The sequence below is a fragment of the Canis aureus genome, chromosome 12 (genome assembly GCF_053574225.1).
Source record: "Canis aureus isolate CA01 chromosome 12, VMU_Caureus_v.1.0, whole genome shotgun sequence".
Lineage (NCBI taxonomy): Eukaryota > Metazoa > Chordata > Mammalia > Carnivora > Canidae > Canis > Canis aureus.
The window spans coordinates 34,505,633-34,525,634 of record NC_135622.1 but is presented as its reverse complement, the minus strand read 5'-3'; the positions used below and the strand labels follow the sequence as shown (position 1 = coordinate 34,525,634).

The following is a 20,002-nucleotide window of genomic DNA, read 5'->3' as shown; positions in this document are numbered from 1 at the left end:
TGAGTGGTGTGACAAAGTTTGATATAACTTTGAAAATTATTTTAAAATAACTCCAAATTATCCAGGTCTTTTTCCCCTACACTATTGCATAAGAAAGTCTTTAGCAACCCGTGGTACATGCTTCTGAGAAGCATTTGACCACAAGTGTCTTAGATTCAAAACACATTACTTTGTGGGAAGAAAGGCACTAACCAGCACACAGACCCATCCTAATTTGGAATGGACTTAACTTCTGGATTCTAGACATTGCCTCACAATGCTATTAAAAACAGTAAGTGCCTCATTAAAACTCCAAGAGGCTGAGCCTATGAACAGGGACTAACAGAGTTCCTAAGAAAAGGTAACTGGACGGCATTTCTAAATTTTGAGCTATCTGGCTGGCTAAGGCAGATGATCTCATGGCAGGGATGGCTTTCAGAATATTCGACAATGACCAAGCAGGGCAGACAGCCAACCAACCTAAATAGTCACTGATTCTCACATGCTACCTTTCCTCACCAGTTAAATATCAGACCTACTCCATGGACAGGGCAAATCTGAAGGGGGAAACTCACATAAGGCTGCACTGAAGCAAGTGAAGGCTGGTCTGAGTGGCAAGATGGGGAATCAGCCCACTTCTCCTAAGTCAATGCAGCCAACATGTTCCAAGGAGGAGGCACTGATGAAAAGAAGAAGGGAAAGAAATGGAAGAAGAAGTGGGAGGCAGGTGGAGATGAATGAGGACAGAGCAGAAGCAGAGGAAGAGAGGGAGGAAAAATGAACAGAGGAGAGAATGAAGGAACATGGAATAACAGACCAGGAATAAACAACAACAGTGAAGAAGACTGAGGAAAGAGGAGGAAATTCAGATAGTTAGAGGAAGAAAAAGAATAAGGATGAAAGGGAAAGCAGAAAAAGGAGAGGTGTTAGGGATCAATAAAAAATGGTAGTGTTTATGAGTGATCATTGTCTCTCATGTGTGTGATGCAGGAGTCAGCAGACTTTTTCTGTAAAGGATTTGACAGCAACTATTTAAGTTTTGTGGATGGTGTGGTCGTCGTTCAACTACGTGACTCCAGTAACATGGAAGCAGTCCCAGACAGTAAGTACACAAAGGGGTAGGTCTGTGTCCCAGTGACAGCCCAGTCAGCCCATGGGTCATAATTTGCTGACTCCCACACACAAGGGTAGTTCTGACACTTCTGGTACCTCCACAGTGCCTAGCACAGACCCAAGCACAAAATACTAGAAATATTAAAACCTCCTGAAAGAGCTATTTTACAGGCAGAAAAAAAAGGTCAAAATGGCAGCCATTTTCAATGGCTTTTTATAACTTTTAGCCTACAAAATGGCAGTTTCCAGTGATTCAACCTATCACTTCCTTAATTGGCCATCTGTTGCCCAGATCATATGACACTCTCACTCCCAAATACATCTTATAACAATGTACACAGAAGAGAAGCACTAGGCAGCTGATTCAGAGCTGTATTCAGTACTGACTGTTAAGCTTTCAGACTGAGAGTTCTCTATGCCCTATAGGTAATGGCTTCACAGAGTTTAGATCTGTGTCCCAATACTGCTTCAGATACCAGCACCAAAACCAAAACCCCTTTTTTGTCTCTTTAATGTATAGCCTCCTCTTTCTCCTCATCTTTGACTTCTAGAATGTCCCCAGCTTAACTGCAGAGCTAGGTTCTACAACCACCCAAAACAGCCTATGGTGCCTGGGAACAGCTTCAGTGATGGGAGGTATCAAGACGTGGCCAAGGGGGGGCTCCCCAGGAGTTGGAGCAAGCTTAACTCTCAAGCTCAGTATCAGAGAGATAGCTGACTCTCTGCAGGCTCAGACTTCTGACAGTGACCTCACATTCTCTTGTTTTGTGATTGGAAAAGAGTACCTTGCAGCCTCTGACACAGGCAGCTCTTACTTGACAATTGGGTTTCTGTTTGGGGAAGGCAGAGTCACTATTCCATGGCCTATGAAGCACCATGTAGGATGTGGGAGGTTGATCTGGTGACTGGTTTTCTTTCATTTATGTTCATTTGGTACCTGGCACCATGGCCATCTTTCCATTCGTTTTGGCTCCTGACCTTGACCGTTCTTCAGCCACTAGGAGTTTTTGAAGTCCTTCTCACATCATTTCCCAGGGCAGCACAAGCCACCTTGTGAATTACCAGAGTTAAAAAATGCCCCCGAGGGACATCATCTTGAAACCACATGATGAGAGACACCGTCACATGATTGTAAATAAAGCTTGATGATACCAAACATTCAGAAAAAGGAAAAGCTAGCACAGGTCTAGCATGAGCACCTGCTCTGCATTCCAAAGGGAACACACAGCTCTTGTAGGAAGGGAATCCTAACATGTTACTCTCCAAGTAAATAAAATGCTGAAATGCTTTTGTAGGCATTTTGCCTTTGCAGAAAAAAAATTCAGTTTGCATTTAGGAATGAATGAGTGCACATGGGTGTGTTTGCATGAGCACATTTGCTTCAAAACATTTTCTAGTAACTGCTGACAGCAGCAACCCTAAGCCACCAGACACCCAGTTCTCATCTTGAAATGGACTGTTTGCTTCCCAGAGCAGCAGCTGTGATGCTCCATAGAATCATTCCTGGCCTCCCCAGTTTCTGAAATCTGCAGATCCTGACCCTTCCTCCCTGGCCTCATCTGTCTCCCTGAGCTTCCCTGCTCCTGTCACGCAAAGTTACTCAATACCCAGTAGGAGCTAACTAGAGCCAAGGAACCATGTTCCCACGGCTCCCATCTTGCTATTCACTTTGTGCGGCTGGGTTCCTCTGCACTGCCACCCTGGGGCACAGAGGGGAGAGAGCTTCATAATTCACATCCCTAGCTTTGGTCAGATCAGCCCTTCTCCTTTGTCCCACACCGGTCCCTGCTGCCCCTGGTTGAACCCATTCCCCACACCCTCTGTCTGTAGCCCAGTACATGCTGTTTCTCTTTGTGACCAAATTTCACAGCAGATTGTGTGCAGTTTAGTAATATCACCAGTAGCGCTTCATCTTTTTCAATCTATTTAGAGATCATGCTGAAATCTACCAAACCAGGGGCACCTGAGTGGTTCAGTCCATTAAGGGGTCTGCCTTTGGCTTGGGTCATGATCTCAGGGTCCTGGGATGGAGCCCCACTTCCTGCTCAGTGGGGGGCCTGCTTCTCCCTCTCCCTCTGTCCCTCCTCCCTACTTTCTCTCTCTCTCTCCCTCTCTCTCTCTTAAATCAATAAAATCTTTAAAAAAAAAAGAAAAGAAAAGAAAAAGAAATCTACCAAACTAGCTCTCTTATCTGCATTATCTTCCATAGTCTTTTCTCTTTGAGGCTTTAGTTCATACCATTTCATATGGTATAAGAGACAAGCTTCATTTAAGACAGATTTAATAAATTTTTCTAGTCTCTATATCTTCCTCTATAAAATAGTGATAATACTGTCTTACTAACTCCCCAGGAGTAAGAAAATCTATGTGAAATTCCTAGCATTGAACCTGATTCATAACGGGTACTCAACATATGTTAATAGCAACCTTCCCACCACCATAGCCACATGGTGTGACTAAAGTCAATTCAGATTGTCAGGTCACACTCTGGACCAGCAGTTCTCAACCTTGGGAGCATAATATAGCTACCTGGGAGCTTTAAAAAGCACTTGTGTGGGGAGCCATCATCCCCTCCTACCCTTAAATATCCCAAGTGGCCAACCTCCCTCACCACTTCTTTTGAATTTAGGCATCAATATTCCTAGGTGTCAGCCCCGCCACCAAACCAGACATTTGGTTTTCTTCCTCTTCCTTCTCTCTTTCTCTGCTTTCCACAAAGCTTTGGGGACTATTTGTTACATAGCAATAGATATCTAGTACACTCCTCATATCACAACATAGCACAGTTATGTCCCTGACTTTAGATAGATTTTCATTTTTATATGACTTGTTTCCCAGAAATAAAAATTGTCATCAAAATTGTATTGGACTGCTCCATTAGCTGTGTTTTAAAAAATGAATGCCTGAAGCCATAGGACAAGGGAAGGAGTGGCAGGGCTTCCAGGTGCACGGCCTAACTACAGCTGTGCTGCTCTGTGCCCTGGCCCAGGCTGCACGTGCAGGGCATCCCACCTACAGGCTCCTAAACATTCAATCTGGAGCCCTTGATGGACACAAAGTCAGTGACTGACAGGGTGGCTCAGACCCTGCTGTGGACTGAGCTCTTCCAAGGACTGAGCAGGGTCCTGAATGTCCTGTTCTGGGAGCCGGCCACCATCAACTACCCAAGGACCCACTGAGCCTGTGCTTCCATCCGGAGAGGGGCACTGCACCATGCGCAAGCTCTTCCAGGCTGTGCACCCTGTCCGGGCCATCACCAGCGAGGCTGAGCCCCGGGGCCCACGTCACCCGCAGGACCAACAGCTAGGACATCCACAAGGCCAAGTGCATCTACTGCAGCATCTACTGGGAGGCCTACCCTGTGGCGGCATAGTTGAGGGCCTCAACTTGAGTTCTCCACAGAGATGCATGAGGAGCTGCTGTAAAACAAGGAGAAGTAGCTCAACTGGGCCTAGGAGGAGGCCAAGATGCAGCCAACATCCAGTCCCATTACCCCTACCACTGACACCCCACCAACCCCCACCTGTAGCCCACAGCCCCCGCAGCCCAATACAAAAGCTCTGCCTTCCCCCCACACTCAAAATAATGGTTTCTTTAGCAGCCCTTGGTTCTCACTGGTGGGGCTGTGTTGAGGCTCCATCTCTTAAGAAGTGAAAGATTACTTCCCCTCTTGAGAATATTGGATAATTCATCAGTGGGAAACTCGTTGTGGAGCCTTCCTTGTATTCAGTATTCCCCTTCCTACCTGACCAATAAATATGACCGATGATGCCCATGAGTTCCTTCTGTTCTTGGAATAGACATTACTTCTTCAGGGACAGCTTGGCTGACTGACAAGTCCCTATATTTCTTCTCTCGTGGAACCAATACAAATCAATACTTTAAAACAGATATATACTTAATATTTTTTTGAGAATGCTTATGTATACTAATAAACTGCATTCACCTTTCTTTTGTATCAGAACTACATTTTTATACACATATTGCTTAAGAGTATTATGATGAATGCATGGCCTTTCACAGACTCATCCTGTACCAATTTACCATCATTATATTCATATTCATTATTTGATGTTCATATGCCTTTTTTTTTCCTGTCCCACAACTGGATTCAACTGACTTCCAAGAAATTCTGATTGCTTTGAGAAAGGAATAATGTTAGAAATGACAGTTCAAGCTTCTTGCCTGTGTGTTACAGAGAAGTGCCAGGCCTTTAGCCACTCTTGGGGCCTATTTTGTGACAGAGCCAGGAATGATGTTTTCATAGGGTAGAAATTCATGCTGATTTTCCTTATGTAGCATACTACGTTGCTATAAGATTTCTGTCAGCCAGGGTCTCATAAGAAAAATAGAGTGACTATTCCTAGAAAGTCTAAAGGTAGGCAGTTTCCCAGCCAAACAGTGAGGCAGAAGCCCTCAGAGGCACGTCCTCCCCAAGATAGCATCACACAACCTTGCCTGGGTCCTCAAGAGAGAACAACAGGGCTCAAGCTTCCTCAATGGCACTGCCTGGCCCACTGATTATTTCCCTGAGCTGCTTCCTTTTTTAAAACAGATTTATTTACTCATTTTAGAGAAAGTGAGTGAGAGAGAGAGAGAGCATGAGCGGAAGGGGCAGAGAGAGAGAGGGAGAGAGAATCTCAAGCAGATGCAATGCAGAGCATGGAGCTAAACACGGGGCTCGATCCCATGACCCAGAGATCACAACCTAAGTGAAAACCAAGAGTCAGACCCTTAACCAACTGCACTACCCAGATGACCCCAAAGCTGCATTTCTATTAGGACTAATACTTCGTCTGCACTTTGCCTGCTGCTCTACTCCCTCACTGTCTTTCTTTGCCTCCAAGCAGCCTCAGTGCTCCACTCTAGGGTTCTCAGGACCGAGAGGGTTTCTAGGATGCAGGATTTTCCATTTTCAAACCAAACAGTCCCCAGGCCAACTGGGATGAAGTGGTCATTCCATCGCCAGTGACCTAATAGCAGGATAGCTAAAGCAATTCATCACTTCTACACTCTGCTTGATGGAATACTGGAAGATGGAATACAAATATGCTTGAGATTTACATGTAAGGCAATCATTCATGTGAATTTAAGAGTCATACTGCAGTGCAGACAAATTCTCCAGCTCATACAGCCAAGATAATTACATGCAAAGCTGGAAGAGGCTGAGCTGTTTAACCTAGAAAACACACAGCTGTGAACAATTTTCTCATTCAAAAAGCCCTGGTCTTCCAGCTGCAAAACCTGGTTTTCCTTCCCTATCTCAGAGGGCCCTACAGAAGGTAGGTCTGAAAAACTAATCCTGGATAGCATATTCCCCAAGAGGGAGAGGTACAGAGAGTAAAGCCCGTAGGAGTTTTCTTTACCCACAAACACCCTCCCTCCTTACCCAAAACACCCTCCTGCCTCTCACCTTTGAATGATCACAGGTCATTTGGATTTTATAATCAACCAGTTCAATACAAGGCTTATTTTTCCATTTGAAACTCAAAAACTTGAAACCCAAGGGATGTTATTTTACCCACTGTCAAACTGGAACTGTTCATTGTAAGATGCCACAGCACTGGTTTTTGCTGTGCAACCATCCAGTTGAAATACAAATGAATGTGAACCTTCTATCTAAAATACATCATCATAAAAATAAATAAATAAATAAATAAATAAATAAATAAATAAATAAATAAATAAAATTAAATAAAATACTTCATCATGAAATTTTCCATGCATCAAATAATTGAAAGGCCAAACCACTGATCAGGTTGTAAAGTTGTGAAATTCTCTCAATTCTGAGAGGTAGTTTGAAATTAAACCAAAAAATACCTATGGTCTCAGGAACAGCCACCGTGATTTGTAATCCAATACGGAAAGAGCTATGGAGAAAATGATGACCTTGTGTAAGGTATGTGCACTCTTCCTTAGAGTTCTTCCCTCCAAGGTCAGAGGGCCCATCTCGCTGCCCTATGTGGTCCCCTTGTGGCCTGGAAGTGTCCATTCACCACCAAGTTTACTTCTGAACACTAGGTTACCATAGCATACTTAACTATATTTTCTGAAAGAAGTACCTCAACCTTGTATATTGGCACAAGCTAACTATAAACCTACAAAAGAAAAGGATCCCACATCCTCTGGCCATTTATGGACATAGTACTCGGGGGGCGGGGGAGGGAGAAGAAACTTGAAATTCTCTGTCCCCTACATTAAGAAAGTCCTCTGTAAGAGCTCTTTTCGGATTAGAGCTGACAATAGCAGGGACAGCCCAGTCACGCCATGGAATTCTTCCCAGATCCAGTTTCATAATTCACCCTCTCCCATGCGGCCTCTATTATTACATTTAGAAGACTTTTCTTAATAAGGGTCACTTATGGGATCCTAACTGGGAATGTAAGAAAGAAGAAGTTTAATAGCTATTCCAGGACTCATGACATTGTAAAACAAAGGGTGGATTTTAAGACTAAAAACTTAGCACTGAGTGCAACTTCCACCAGACACTAGATGTGCTGACCTGGGAAAGCTGCTTGCCCTCTCTGAGCTTCAGTTTTTTTCATCTGTCAGTTGTTCAATGGGCTTGGTCATTTGCAATAATTTTTATTATTTTCTAAAGTCCTCTTTAGGTATTGTGAGGGGGGATGGTTGGATGGATGGATGGATGGATGGACAGACAGATGGTTAGAAAAATGATGGATGAGTGGGCAGATGGATAGATATGTTATAGGCTGAACTATGTCTCCTTAAAATTCATTTCTTGATGTCTTAACCCCCAGTAACTCAGATTGTGGCTGTATTTGTAGATAGGGTCTTTAAAGGAGACCTTTAAGATTAAGATTAAAGGTTAATTAAAGATTAATTAATTAAATTAAATCTTTAATTAAAGATTAAAGGATAATTAAAATTATCTTAAAAATTAAGATACAATGAAGTCATATGGGTGGCCCCTGATCTATTAGGACTAGTGTCCTTTTAAGAAAAGGAAATTAGGACAGATACACACAAAGAAAAGATGGCCATTCCTAAGCCAAGGAGAGAGTCCTCAAAACAAAACAAAACAAAACAAAACAAAACAAAACAAAAACAACCCTGTTGACACCTTGATCTCAGACTCATAGCTTCCAGAACCATGAGAAAAATAAATTTCTGTTGTTTAAACCACTCAGTCTTTGGTACTTTGTTATGGTAGCCTTAGAGAACTAGTATAGGTAGTTGGATGGATGGATAGATAGATACATAGATACAGAAACAGATGATAATCTGGAGCAGAGAGACCTATTGTTAGTAAGATTCTGGTGTTTAAAGTCAGCAAATCCAATAAGAAGCATCCCTTTTTGTAATACTATCCTGGCAGAGCCAACAATTTCTGTGTAGATGTGCTATGTATTACAAAGAGTCTTCTGCAATTTCCAAATATAAAAAGATAGTCATCTGAGAACCCCACATCCCCACTTTTTCAAGCCACCAACTCTTTCCACAAGGTCATGAGAAAATTATTGTAACAGGAGACTCCAGAGTCATGTCAACTCTTTATTGCGAACTGGACCTTGGGCCTGAGCCTTAGCCAAGCTGGGCTGATCTGCTGATCCAGGCTGCACAGGTACAAAGAAAGGACTTCTGTTGCCCAGAAGCCTTGGCAGCCCAGACCAAAAGTAATAAAGGAGCTAACTTGGCCTCTTCTCTGAGGCTTACACTTACACCTGGTAGCCTAAGGTCTAGCAATTTGAAAAAGTCAGGAAGAATGAACCCAAAGAACAAAAGGAATGAGAGCTCTCCTCCCTGGGGTTAAGAGCAGTTGGCCTGAGTCATCCTTCCCTGGGCTCTACCCTGTTCCTGCCTGGCCTTCCCAGAACAGGATGCTCCCACACATAATGCAGCCCCAAGCACTTTGTGCTCCTCCAGAAGCCTAGGAGCAAGATTCCAAATGTGAAGAAAATGATCCAAGAAAGAAAAGTCAGAGTCAATGGCATTAGTATGTAAATGCCTTTAAACTCTCCTAAAATCTCCCCAGTAGTATCCTCCCTTTTGACATGGATCACACTCCTTTTTCCCAATCATGGAGCTCTGAGGGTGGGGTGGAAAACAGAGAGAGTGACCTGGAAAAAGCACTGAAGTATAAGAGGCCATTACCAAGAGGTTTCATTACCAAGATGTCTATGTTTTTCCATGAACAATTATTCAATGCATCTCGATGCTAAGCGCTGTCCTAGGAGCTCATCCCACTAGATGAGCCTGGCCCTGGTAAGGAATGTGAGAATAAAGTGTGGTACTCAGAGCCTGGCAAGAATTAATTGTCTTACCTCTCTTCTGGATTCCAACTGTCCCTTCTCTGAATTGTTCTTTTTGTGTTGTCTGACGTTGACATCCTCTGCACGTCTTTCCCTCTAAAGTCCTCTGGGAACAAGGCTATGCTTCACTCATTTGTGGGCTTTTGGTACCTCCCAGCCCAACCCCTACTCACATGCAAGTTGGTTCAATGTTTGTGGAAGGAAGGAGGGGAGAGAGGATGGAAACTTATGGCTTGCTTCTGAAGACTTCTTACTAATTCAAGGAAGAATTTCAATGATTATTGGTCACACATTTTGAACTCTCCACCTCACCACTGCCATATATTTATACTATGGACCAACCCAGCTGAAATGGACTTACATTTTAAATGTGTCATTTTGCAGAGTAAAGCATACATCACCAAGGGGCTCTCAGAAACAGACCATGCCACTATCTTACCGAGAGTGATGATTTCAGCAGCAGCACACCAGGGTCTCGGACACTGCATGTCCTTAATATGTGAGACATTCATTAGAGGGGCTTTCCCAACTGTTATTTTCATAAACCACCAGATTAATATAGGGGATTTTTCTTGCATTTGTTTGGAGACATTTTATCCTGATGTAGAACATTCAAACTCCACTGCTTACAAATAAGCTACAACCTTTCCTCTCAGTTGTCCCTTGGCCTTCGATCTCATCCCAGCTGAAGCAACAAGTATGCTTAATTTTGGTTTGTTGTCCTTCTAATATAGAAAGCACTTCAGGTCAAAGAACTGAGAGAATATAAATGCTGACCCTACATGTTTCATTATTTGTGGTTTCCTATGTACTTACTGTAGTGTGGACTTCCCCCCCCCCCTTCATCCCTTTACCCGCACCCCCCCTACCCCTGGGGCCCTTAGGATTAAACCAAAGTATTGTTCTAGCTTTAAAGCAACAGCTTCTTTACTTAGTTACAGCCATGAGAGGCCTACCAGAGTTCAACAACCACAAAATTCCATCAGGAGTCAACATTTCCCAATCACAAGCCTGAGGGGCCTTCCCGGGGCCATCAGGCTCAATGCTGCCTCCTCAGAGGGTCCATGGGCCACCCAAGATGGCTGGTTGTCTGCGTCATCTGTTTCCTTTTCCAGCCAACTATCTTTGAAAGAAAGAAAAAGAAAAGATCTCTTTGCACCCATTTCTTTCCCAAAAATCCTGTTTAATGAATTCCTTATTAGGCCAAATCCCATGCGCTGAAGTATGTGCCGAGCACGGCACTCTGCACAAAAGGAGTCTGAAAATAGCCAGCAGCTAATGTAAGGAGAGCACATGTGAAAGGACTCGGTGAGGAGTTTCCCATCAGTGGCTGGAGGTCCACCACTGCCTCGCTATTTGCAGATTTGGGCTGAGCTATGCACTACATTGTTCATGTAAAGAAAAAGCGGCCGTTCTCCCTGAGTGCCCCTTCCCTGCTCCGAATGGCTGCGATCAACAGCCCCAAGACCCTAATTGCCACAGCCTATTAGAAATAATGAGACTTCCATGGCAGAAGCCAAGGGTAAAAGCGACATCTCACAACACGAAAGGTTAATATCAACATATACTGCCAGTGAGTGCAAAGGGCACGTCAATTGGTGGCTCATTACCGCGGGTTGACCCATGGGGAAAGTGTCATTCTGCAGAGAGGCTTTCTCAGGATGTGGCAGCAAAAGTTACAAAAGATAAGGACTTGCCTGTGGAACACGCTCAACTAATGAGAGCTGGAAATTGTTTGAAACATCCCGATGACCTCACAGATGGGGGATGCTGATTAAGGTGGCTACATGAGGCTCCTTTCTTGTCTGACAGCCCATTGAGAAGCTTTGGTGAGATGTGACTAACCGGCCGTGAAGGTGTCTCCATCTTCCCTGACATGGTCCATGCTTTGGGCAAAACAAACATGAAAAATAAGTCTAAACTGACATGCATGTTTGAGTTGAGTTTTCAGAGACATGCTTTGGGAAAAGAGCACTGGTGGGACTGTGAGCTATGATTCCTTTATGGCAAAGGGGGTCTGTGACTCCTTGCGTGACTAATCGCATGACTGCGCTGGGGGGGAGCCAACAGCAAATTTAGGTCTTGAACACTTGACAAAACAACTCTACTGTTCTCTGGGTGAAATTCTATGGAGCTTCATGTGTAATTAAATGAAAGTTTCACAAGAGTCTACACCTCAATCATTCAATGCTGATATGTGGCACAAAGAACGGATTTGGCCACATCAAAATACATCCACGGAACAATAGGGAAATGAAACCAGATTTTTGTTTGCTTTGCTGGACGTTTTCTGAGACAGAGATGTTCAAAAAAGCCACCCTGGAGTTCTCTTGACCTTCATTTAGAGCCTGAGACTCTGAAAAGAGATCACCATTATGGATGCCCTGTCCCTTTCTCATACTACAGATAAGGATGAGGGTGTATATTGTACTGTTTGTCTTAACTCTTTCTCTAGAAAAGCCATAAGTAATGCCGGCCTGTTTACCACCTCACTTAAAATTGCAAGAATCACTCATATCTTACAAAAATAGTCAGATCTCAGAAAAAGAGCTTATCATTGAATTAAATAAAGTTAGATAAGGATTTTTATAATGAGATTCAGGAATATTTTGTTCAAGCATTTCTAACTGGTTGTACTAGTTACAAATTGCTTTATAACAAATTATCACAAAACATAGTGACTTAAACAGCAATAAACTTTTATTATCTCATATAGTTTCTGTGAGCAACCACATAGGTTGCAGTAAGATGTTGACCAGAGCTGAGATATCATGTAAAGCCTTGTCAGGGGGTGGAGGATTTGCTTCCAAGGTAGCTCACTCACATGTCTGACAAATTAGTGCTGATTGTATTATGGAGGCACTAGCCAGCTCCTGCCACATCCTTACTATAGAGCTACTTGAGTGTTCTTACTACACGGCCACTAGCTTTCCCCAGAGTGATAATCCCAAAGAGAGAAAGATAGAAGCCATAACTTCTTTAGTGACTTAGCCTCAGAAATCATGCCTCATCATATCCACAATATCCTAGTGGTTACACTTCAAACTATTTGATGGGAGAGGGGACTACCCATGGGTATGAATACCAGGAGGCAAGAATCTTTGGGAGCCATCTTGGAGAATGAATACCACATGACTTTTTAAAATATTAAAAATATATCAGACTGGTAAAAAAAAAAAAAAAAAGGAATATGATTGTTAACCTAGTCACCCAGAATTCTACAGAGACAAAACCAAAAAACAAAAGTCCATGGTAAAATTTCTGAAGAAAATATGCTCCATTCAACGAAAAAAAAAGTCTTTTAAGTATACCTATATTCTGTGCCTGCAAGGCCAAAGTAAAGAGACAAATTAAGAGCTTATTCAAGATAAGTTAAGCTTGATAGATTTTTTAAAAACAAAGGTTCTTTTTAAAACAACTCTTTTGACCTCAAGAGCAGGATGTTTTTTTACCTAAAGCATCTAGAAAATTTCATAGTCTCCCTTTTTAAGTGCATATCCATGGATGGTTTATAATCATTCATCAATGTGCCAAGTACAGAGAATTCAAAAGGAATGTGGTGAGAAAAATCAAAATTGGATAATCCATTTTAGGCAGAGACACCCTTTTCAGGGAACTGGACTTGATAAACCTGTGAGGAGTCCCTGTGAGTAAGAAAATGACCAAGGTTTATACCATATATATTTTTTTGATATATTTTATAAATCAGCTATATATATATATATATATATATATATATATATATATATTTATAAAATATATCAAAATTTATCTCATAAAAGAAATTCTTATTTAAGTACTTAATGAACAAAAAAAGTACTTAATGAACAAGTTTAATAATGAACTTTTCTTGTTTCTTTATAGAATATTATAGACTTGTTTACCTAGTTCAGGTTTATCACAAAATTAGATAGTCTGTCCTCTAATTTATATTAAATTCCTATTTTCTAAGAACAACAACTTTCTTTTTTTTTTTTAGATTTTATTTATTTATTAATGATAGACATAGAGAGAGAGAGAGGCAGAGACACAGGCAGAGGGAGAAGGAGGCTCCATGCCGGGAGCCCGACGTGGGACTCGACCCCGGGACTCCAGGATCGCGCCCTGGGCCAAAGGCAGGTGCCAAACCGCTGAGCCACCCAGGGATCCCTAAGAACAACAACTTTCTTAAACCTCTTTTCTTTTTGTCTCCCATCCCAACTATTCTGATCTAAATAAATGGAGAGACAGACCATGTCCAGAGATTAGAAAATTCTATTATTAAAATAGCAACATTGCCAAAAAAAAAAAAATAAATAAATAAAATAAAAAAAAATAAAAAATAAAAAATAAAAAATAAAATAGCAACATTGCCCAAATTCTCTCCAAGATTCAACACAATCCTCATCAAAATTCCTACTGGCATTTTTGTAGAAACTGACAAACTAATTCTAATATTTATATGGAACTTCAAAGAATCTAGAAGAGCCAAAGCAATTTTAATAAGGAACAAAGCTGAAGAACCTCTTCTACTTGATTTTAATACTTAAAATAAAGCTATACTGATTCAGACTGTAGGGTACTGTCTAGGAATAGATATATAGATCAATGGAAAAGAATAGAGTCAAAAAATAGACAAAGTGACTTTTGACAAAAATACCAAAGCAATTTAATAGGAAAATAAAGGTTTTTCCAATAAATGTTCAATGAACTAAGTATTCATATTTTTAAAATAAGTATCAATCCTTAATGACTACAATACACAAAAATCAACTAAAAAGGTATCCAGTAGCTTAATGTGAAGCCTGAAACTACAAAACTTCCAGAAAACACAGGAAAAAATACTTTAGACCTTAGGGCAGACAAAGATTTCTTAAATATGACACCAAAATCATTATCTAAAAGAAAGCATATTGAAAACTAAACTGTATCAAAATCTAAAACTTTTGCTCTTTGCTCTGACACCAATAAGAAAACAAAAAAACAAACTACTGGCAGAAAACATTCACAACACAGCAATCTGGTAAAGAACTTCCATTTAAAACATACAGAGAACTCTTATAATTCAAAATTCTATAACACTCTTCACTAAAGAAGAGATATAAGTGGCCAATAAATACATGAAGAAATGTCCAACATCATTATTCCTCGTTGTGGCAAACATATAGCAATGCAAATACCACAATGAGGTTCCACTACACATACTTTGGCTAAGATTAAAAAGACTGAGCACTAAGTCTTTGCAATTATGTGAAGAAACTGAAAACTCTTACACACTGATGATAGGAATATAAAATGGCACACCCACTCCCAAAACAATTTGGCAGTTTCTTAAAATAAACACCTACCATGCAACACAATCATTTCAACTGCTAGGTATGTATGTATGTATGTATGTATGTATTTATTTATTTATTTCTAAGATTTTATTTATTTATTTGAGAGAAAGAGATAACAACAGAGAGCATGAGTAGGGAGGAGAGGGAGAAGCAGGATCCCAGCCAAGTAGAAACCCCGATGCGGGTTCTACCTTTGAACCTGGAATCATGACCTGAGCCAAAGGCAGATACTTAACCAACTGAGCCACTCAGGCACCCCACTCCTAGATATTTAACCAATGAAAAAAAAATGTATGCCCACACAAAGATTATACGTGAATTTTCTTAGCAGCTTTATTTTGTAATACTAAAATATAAAAATAATCCAATTGTCCATCAATAGGTAAATGGATTAATAAATTGTAGTGTATCATACAAGGAATACTATTCATTGATTAAAGGGATGATCTACTGAGATATACAACAACATGACTGAATCTCCAAATCATTATGCTAAATGAAAGAAACCAGGTTAAAAAAAAAAAGGCAGATGCTTGGGCTCAAGTTCCAACTCCATCTTGCTATGCAACATTGAGCAGTGTCTTACTTTACCTGCCTTAGTTCTCTCACCTACTAATGGGAATAGTAATAATGATAATGATTAATACTACTAATAATAGCTACCACTTACTAACTGCTTACTATCTTTCAAAGTCTTTCCTTGCAATATCACACTGAATCCTCACAACTCCACAATATTTGAGATAATGCATGTTTAACACTTACCATAGGACCCAACAAATTGCAGTTATTATTTTACTTTCTTATTTCTTGTTAATAATAAATAGATATATGTTGAAACCCAATTATGTCTAAGGCCATATGGAGAGATACAAAGATAATAAGTCTGAGTCCCTATCCTCCAGAATCTAACAATCTATGATTGGAATCAAACATATTCACAGGTAACTGTAACACAAGGTAGCATTAAAAAGAAGCAAATATGGTGCTGTGAGCAAGGATCATGGAAATTTTCATAGAGAAACTAGTGCTTAAGCTGGGCACCTCACCAGGGAAAGCTGCTGAGTATAAAGAAACTCTGGATATAATAGTATGAAGAGAGAATGTAGGAGCATTGGGAACAACAGCAAATAGGACGGTATTAGTGGAGCACAAGTTGTGTGAAAAGAAATGTGAGCAATGAGGGTCAGATCTTGGAAGGTCTGAATAGTAGGTAATAGTAGGAAGTTTGAGTGACAATCTGACTCTTGATGAGATTGTGGTGTATTTTAGCAGGATTACTATGCCAGGGATATGGCCAAAGGAGAGATGAGAGGTGAGAAGAGCTACTAATAAGTTTCTGTGAACAGCTCAGTGGAGCCTGAACAGAGGCAATGGCTGAATAAATGAAAACTATGTAAGAATTAATTCTAAAGTAACATCAAATTGGTATAGTGAATAACGTGGACCAGAGTAGAGAAGGAAGTCAAAGGGATTCCAAAGTGGCAAGCTTTCTTGACTGGAAGGAATGGGAAGTCCATTATTAGATGTTCAGAACTCCAAAATAAAAGAATATTTGAGCAGGATACAAGAAGTGCTAACAATAAAGTAAAAAAAAAATAAATCTTGAATTACATTAAAATTAACATTTTTGTTCACAAAGCAAAATACAACACCCCCTAAGAGAACGAAAAGCAAACCACAGAGTGGTGGGAAATATCTAACAAAGGATTCATTTTTAGAATATATAAAGAACTAGTATAAATTGGTATGAGAAAAACAGACAGCCCAACAGAAAAATGGACAAAAAGCCTCAAAAAGCACTTCACAGGATGATATGCAAATGGGCAAAAATGCTAAGTTGCTCAACCTGATTAGTCATTGAGGACATGCAAAGTAAAGCCCTAACAAGATTACATGGCACACTCACCAAAATAACTCAAATAAAAAAAATAGGAAATACCACATATTGTCAAAAATATAGACTAAATGGAATTTTCTTTTCTTTTTTTTTTTTAATTTTTTTATTTATTCATGATAGGCACACAGTGAGAGAGAGAGAGGCAGAGACACAGGCAGAGGGAGAAGCAGGCTCCATGCACCGGGAGCCCGACGTGGGACTCGATCCCGGATCTCCAGGATCGCGCCCTGGGCCAAAGGCAGGCGCCAAACCGCTGCGCCACCCAGGGATCCCTAAATGGAATTTTCATACATTGCTGGTGGAAATGTAAATCAGCATAGGCACATTGGGAAACTGTTTGGCGATATCTGCTGAAACTAAATATGTGCACATCACAAAGCCAGCAATACCACTCCTAGGCACAAACCCAAGGTAAATGCACATGTATCCAAAAAACCCAAAACTTTAAAAGAGTGTTCAAAGTAGCATTATTAATAACAGCCTGAAACTGGAAACTACTTAAATGTCCATCAACAATATAATGGATTTTAAGAATTGTGGTATGTTCACATAATGGAATATTATACAGTAATGAGAATGAATAAACTCTCTCTACATGTAAGAACTTAAAATGATATTATAAATATGATGTTGCATGGAAAAAGTCATAAAACACATAAATATGATTCCATTTATATGAAGTTCAAAAATAAGAAAAACTAATCTATTCTGTTAAAAATCAGGATTGAGGTTATTTTTGGGGTGAGGGGACAAGGACTTAGAAAAAAGCAAGAGAGGGGATATCTGGGATGCTGGTAATGTTCTGTTCCTTGGTCTTGGTGCTGGTTACAAGTGTGTGTTCCCTTTGTAAAAATTCCTTGAACTCTATGCTTATTATTTGGCACATTTTTCTGCATTTCTGTTATACATTAATAAAAAATGTATCCCTGAAAAAGCAAGTTTGAGGGTTAGGTGATACAGTTAGAATTAGAAATGATGATTTCTGTAGAAATACAGATGTTCAACAAGCAGGAAATGTGGCTCTATGTTAGTAGTTGACAAGATGTTACTGGAGATAAATATATGTGTGTCATTCATCACAACAGTCGTAGATAATGACAAAAGGGAAGAGGGAGGAAGCTAAAGAAAGAATTTTGGGGAATGTCTACCAACATAGGTGTTGGAAGAAGAAAAATAGAGAAAAACAAAGAGGTCAGAAAGGGTTAAGAAATGCATGCACATAAGGCAAAGCAGAACAGTGCTTCCAAGAGGAGAAGAGCAGCTCAGAGCAGCAGCAAATGTGGCCCAGTGATTAAGGGTATGGACTTTGGAGCCAGGGTTTCTGGGTTCAAATCTTCCATTTCCTCATCTGCCAAATGCCAAATGCTAGCACTGCTCAGATGAATGGACACTAACACATTGGGTGAGTTCATCTGAGCAGTGCTAGCACCCACTTATATAAAGAGTCCCAAGAAGTGTGGGAAAGGCCGCTGAATTTAGTAGTTAGGACTTGAAATGGAGCTATTTTAGGAGAACAATGGGAGAAAGGGGAGGAAGTATGGTCTTTCTCACCAAGAGTGAAATAGTGATGAACAACCAGTGTCCCTAAGACCACAGATAGATCTTGCAGCTTTCTAACATGACACCAAGAGTCTGGTCAACCTCTCCAGTTCCCACCAGAGTACTTTCTCTGGTGCTCCAGACATGAGAGTGAGGCTATGGTTTGGCCAGGGTTCCCATTAGATAGAAACCTCCAGGCATGTGGCCCAGGAAAAAAACAGTGGTTTTCTCCGTTGGCTGAGAAGTTTGAATGCAGCCATACCTATCCTCTAGAAATAATGCTGGGGTGTTGTTCTTGTTTCTTAGATTAAGAAGCCTCCCCCATTAAAAACCCATCGTAGGAAGGAGAGGGGAGAAGTCCTAGACAATTGTACATAAAGGCCAACTTACCTGTTCTCTCTGAAGTTTCTTTTCCAGTGATGCCATTGATTGGCAGCCCACATGGTGAAACTAAGTTTTGCTGTAACTAAGTATTAACATATGGATGTATTGATGTAAGTATTGATGTAATAAAGTATTGCTCCTGTCCTAGCTTTCCCATTATTTCCAAGGGGCATCTCAGCCACTTATATCACTTCTTTTAAAAATGGATCCTTGAACAAGATTCACTGAATTCCTCGGGTGCTTCTATGTTCTCTGTGAGCCATCAAAAATGTCTTTTTTATGGCATCAAATTCCTTACAATTTCTTAGATTCACTGAAATTCCTATATAATTCAGGAGGTTTTGTTCCAATGCTGATACTATCAGAAAAAAATATATGAAAGTCAGAATAGCACCTCCATCCTATATGCTGACAAATGGATCCAAAGAAACAAAAACAGATCGGATAATAGAAATTTGCCTTTCCTGAAAGGCATCATTTGTGTTTTTAGAAATCTTGCTGTTGCAAGAGCTAGGGTGGATAGGTTATACCCAGGATTTTGGACAAGTTAGTTCTCCAGGGTTTCAAGTAAGAATAAGACTGGACCATAGAAAACTAAAGTCGAAACCAGAAGATATGATGTTATGAAGAAACTGCTACTCTGAACACCAAGCATAAATTCCTGTTTTTTTCCAGAGAATACCAGAACCACAATTCACAAAACTTATTTTAAAATATCCTTTGCCTAAAAAACTCCTTCCTAAGAACTTAAGGAAGAAGTTCAAGAGACGCCAAACAGAAAACTATATATGATAAGATAATTTGGCAGTGTTATTTCTAATAGGAAAAAAAAAGTGGGAGTAACAAACAACCAATGGTACAAAGTTTTGTAAAATAGGATGTTAACAGAGTAAGAGTTAGTGATTTTTTAAACAGTAATTATGAAGTCCAAACACACAGGGAAATATTTTCCATATTTTAAAAATATAATAAGTTTAAAAAAGGACATAAAAACGTACATACACTTATTACTAACCTGTAAAAAATTACATGAATATTGGCAAGAAATGGAAAGGAATATGTAAAAATGAAAAGATGAGATTATAGGGATCCCTGGGTGGCGCAGCGGTTTAGCGCCTGCCTTCGGCCCAGGGCGTGATCCTGGAGACCCGGGATCGAATCCCACATCGGGCTCCCGGTGCATGGAGCCTGCTTCTCCCTCTGCCTATGTCTCTGCCTCTCTCTCTCTCTCTCTCTGTGTGACTATCATAAATGAAAAAAAAAAAAAAAAAAAGAATTCAAAAAAAAAAGATGAGATTATGAATGGATTTTTTTTCTTTTCTCAAAAATGTGTCAAGACTTCAGCTTCCAGGGATCCCTGGGTGGCTCAGTGGTTTAGCGCCTGCCTTTGGCTCAGAGTGTGATCCTGGAGTCCCGGGATCGAGTCCCGCATCGGGCTCCCTGGATGGAGCCTGATTCTCTCTCTGCCTGTATCTCTGTTTCTCTCTCTCTCTCTC

The 20,002-nt window shown here is 40.5% G+C and overlaps 2 long non-coding RNA genes across 5 annotated transcripts in view; one reads left to right on the top strand and one right to left on the bottom strand.

Moving 5' to 3' along the window:
• The first annotated feature begins 257 nt into the window (after positions 1-257).
• Positions 258-18,738, top strand: LOC144280961 (uncharacterized). Of its 3 annotated transcripts, XR_013349413.1 has the most exons (4): positions 258-340; positions 970-1,081; positions 16,704-16,994; positions 18,429-18,738. It is a non-coding gene; the product is annotated as an uncharacterized LOC144280961 (long non-coding RNA). The 3 variants fall into 3 exon arrangements; XR_013349412.1 differs by lacking the exon at positions 18,429-18,738 and having other exon boundaries at positions 16,704-18,401; XR_013349414.1 differs by lacking the exons at positions 16,704-16,994; positions 18,429-18,738 and adding an exon at positions 13,345-13,586.
• Positions 10,710-20,002, bottom strand: part of LOC144280962 (uncharacterized) — a 33,641-nt gene continuing 24,348 nt past the window's right edge. Inside the window, exon 3 of one of the 2 annotated variants that reach the window (XR_013349415.1) lies at positions 10,710-11,251. This is a non-coding gene — a long non-coding RNA (uncharacterized LOC144280962). The remainder of the gene's footprint in view (positions 11,252-20,002) is intronic. The other variant, XR_013349416.1, reaches the window with a different exon arrangement.